This window comes from Vulpes vulpes, chromosome X, assembly GCF_048418805.1.
Source record: "Vulpes vulpes isolate BD-2025 chromosome X, VulVul3, whole genome shotgun sequence".
Taxonomy (NCBI): domain Eukaryota; kingdom Metazoa; phylum Chordata; class Mammalia; order Carnivora; family Canidae; genus Vulpes; species Vulpes vulpes.
Genome location: NC_132796.1, coordinates 47822359 through 47826248, shown reverse-complemented (window position 1 = coordinate 47826248; position 3890 = coordinate 47822359).

The following is a 3890-nucleotide window of genomic DNA, read 5'->3' as shown; positions in this document are numbered from 1 at the left end:
TGAAATCCAATAAAAAATTAAAATGTTTAATTTTATTTAAATTCAATGAACTAACATATAGTATATATTTTTTTTAATTTTTTTTATTTTTATGATAGTCAGAGAGAGAGAGAGAGAGAGGCAGAGACATAGGCAGAGGGAGAAGCAGGCTCCATGCACCGGGAGCCCGACGTGGGATTCAATCCCGGGTCTCCAGGACCGCGCCCTGGGCCAAAGGCAGGCGCCAAACCGCTGCGCCACCCAGGGATCCCAACATATAGTATATCATTAGTTTCAGTGGTAAAGTTCAGTGGCTCATCAGTTGCATATAAACTTAGTAAGTTTATTTAAGTTATAGGAGGACAGCACTCATGGGCAGAAATAGCTGCATATCTGTTGTAGGAAGCTGGTGATTATCTGCTTAGTGCTCAAGAGGGAGGGAACATGCAGGGATTATTAGATCATAAATGTTTTCTTTAAATTTCTACTCATAAAACTACTTTTGCAAGATTTCTTTGGTGCTTATCATTCAGTTCAATATTAACTATTAGTGAGATTTACAGGCAGTCATGAGACCCTTTAAGAATAAAGCAACCAACACATATTTATTTGATCATTACCGAAACTATGCAGAATATAGGTCAGCCTTCTGGGCTTAAGGTGAACATTTTTCTGCTTCTATTCCTCATCAATGTAATCTACTCCAAAGCTCTCATTTTACAGATAAGACAAAATGAAGTCCAGAGAAGGGTTTGGTGGGGGTGGGGGGGAAGGAACAGGAACACTGGGGGTATCCTGCCACCTAGTGCAGAACTCATGTCACTACATTCTCAGGAATTGGGCATGCAGGCCAAGCAGGCCCTTCACATAGGGCTGTATAAAAGCCAATACACCTTCTCACACCTCTGTACCTTTAATTCTTACCCATCAGGCTGTGTTAATATCCTGAAATCTGAGGATCTGAAGCAGATGATAAAATGTGGAGGTGAGGGAGTATTAGAACGAAAGAGGGTTAGACACTCTCCCCCTTCCCTTTTTGATATCTCTTTTATACTGTTGTCCTGGGCTGCTGACACTTCTCAACCCCATCTCGCAGCCTCAGTGCCTAGCTCTTACTCCCCCACGTCCTTGACTTTGGTCAAGTTGTCATTTCAAAGTCATCTAAACCTCAAAACAAAGAAATTGATCCGAAACATAACATTTTCTGCACCCAGCTAGCCACCACACATACTTCTGTTACCTGCTAAGCCCCAATAGGCATCAAAGTTTGGTACTCTACTCTACCCTGAGCCCTTATTCCCTAAGGCAGGCATTCTAATTGGGTGGTCCAGCCATGTATTTACAGTCCATGAGAAAACACCTAGTTTATTCTATACTACAATATTGTATACTACAATACAATTCTATACCTCAAAAGGGGTCCCTAAATCGACAATGTCATTACCATCTTGGAACTTAGAAATGCAAAATATCAGGCCTCACTCCAGACCTACAGAGTTAGAGACTCTGGGAGTAAAGTCCAGTAATCTTGATTTTAACCAGTATCCTGGGTGATGTTGCTACATGCTAAACTTTAGAACTTCTGCCCTGCACCCTTATGTTAGCATTACAAAAAAGAACATGGTATCATTTTTAGGGGTACCAGGAAGTAGGACCACCGAAAACAGTTGTGCTTTGCATAATTCTAGAAGCCGTCTTTCATGTAGTTGTGAATGGTGCCATACAGAGTTATGTAGTGTGAACCTGCTAGTAATGGTGATGTTCTTCTCCCTGCCACCAGAAGAAATTAACAAATAAAAAATAAGAACAGTATATCACATTTTTAATTAGTCCTCATGGTGCAGTTCTAGAGCTGGTTGCTTTTTAAAATATAATAAAATCTTATTCATGAAAGACAGAGAGAGGCAAAGACATAGGCAGAGGGAGAAGCAGACTCTCTGCAGGGAGCCCCATGCAGTATTCAGTACCAGGACCCCAGGATCTTGCCCTGAGCCAGAGGCTCAACCACTGAGCCACTCAGGCCTGTGCCAGCTTTAGAGGAGCTGGTTCTTATAGGTTAGAACCAATTGTGTTAATCTTTTCACAACTCTGTGTTCAATGATTTCACATTGGCAGCTTGAAATTGGCCATAATAAAAGTATTAAGTCCACAGAAATTGAGAAGCAGTACAAATCAGGTTTTTTTTAAACGAAATAGACTGTTTACCCTTCTTGGTAGGGCCAGCAAGTATAACCATGTGAGTTAAGTACCAACAATACCTCTCCAGCAAATCTGTACAACAATATGATTGCATCTTAGTGGCAAAGAGTCCTTAGTGGCAAAAAGTTGGTAACAAAGTGAATGCCCAGAAATAGGTAACAATTGAAAAAACTACAGTATGTTTGTGCTAGATATTATTACACAACCATCAAATAGGAATAATTTCAGCTATATTAGATTACTTGAAGGGGCTTTATTAACATGTTGCTAAAGGAAATATGTAGAAAAGTCTTTATGATATGATCCCATTTTGGAAAACAATATATGCATCTATGTATAAGACTATTTGGTTATGCTCAGGGAAATATGTAACAGCATATTAACATGAATTATGGAAATGATGGAAGGAAAATTCTCACAAAAAGACTGTCCAAAATATTGCTAATATGTATATGTGTATATATTATATATTTAGATTTTATATAGTATATATATATATGTTTAGATTTATGTAGTTAGTGACAATTCCCATATTCTGTAAATATATACCTACTTGGAAGAATATAATGAAAACAACATAAAATTGGGAGGTGGTGAGGTGATGGTAGGCATTGTGGTAGTATTGAGGATCCATGTGGGGTCATACTTCCCCAAGTGAAACAGTCGCCCAGCCCTGGTCCATAAGGATCAGGATTTAACAACTCTCAGCACCTTGATGCCCAACCTCAAGCTCTTGCTTCTCAATCTGATATACAGGCCAACTGCTGAGCAACATACAGCACAGCTGGACTGAAAAATGAGACATAGAAAGGTGACCAACCAGCAATTAGCTATGCTATTTCTGTTCTAACAGCCCCAACCCAGATGCCCTGTATTTATTCCTTTCTATTAGTAGAAGTTAGGACAGGGGCTTTGAAACCTTTCACTTGAGTGGTATCTCCCTTTTCTTTAGCGCTTTTCCTCTGATATCTAGTAAATAACCTTGATTTCCAATATTTAATCATCTTTTCTTATTCCTTCCCTTGTCTCCATTTCCAATATTTACTTTTAAAGAATTATTTAAGGTATGTATTTGTGTATTTATTTATTTATTTATTTATTTATTTATTTGACAGAGAGAGAGAGCACAAGCAGGGGAAATGGCAGGCAGAGAGAGAATGAGGCTCCCAGCTGAGCAGGGATCCCGACATGGGACTCATTCCCAGGACCCTAGGATCAAAGGCAAATGCTTAACAGACTGAGACACCCAGGTATCCTATTTATTTTATTTTAGAGAGAGAGTAAGAGTGGAGAAGGGGGCAGAGGGAAAGAGAATCTCAAGCAGATTCTGTGCACTGAGCCCAAGGCAAGGCTTGATCCCATGACCCCGGGATCACAATCTGAGCAGAAACCAAAAGCCTGACACTCGACTGTCTGCACCACTCAGGTGCCCCTCCAGTATTTTTTTTATAATAAATTTATTTTTTATTGGTGTTCAATTTACCAACATACAGAATAACACCCAGTGGTCATCCCGTCAAGTGCTCCCCTCAGTGCCCATCACCCATTCACCCCCACTCCCCGCCCTCCTTTCCTTCCACCACCCCTAGTTCATTTCCCAGAGTTAGGAGTCTTTATGTTCTGTCTCCCTTTCTGATATTTCCCGCACATTTCTTCTCCCTTCCCTTATATTCCCTTTCAATATTATTTATATTCCCCAAATGAATGAGAAC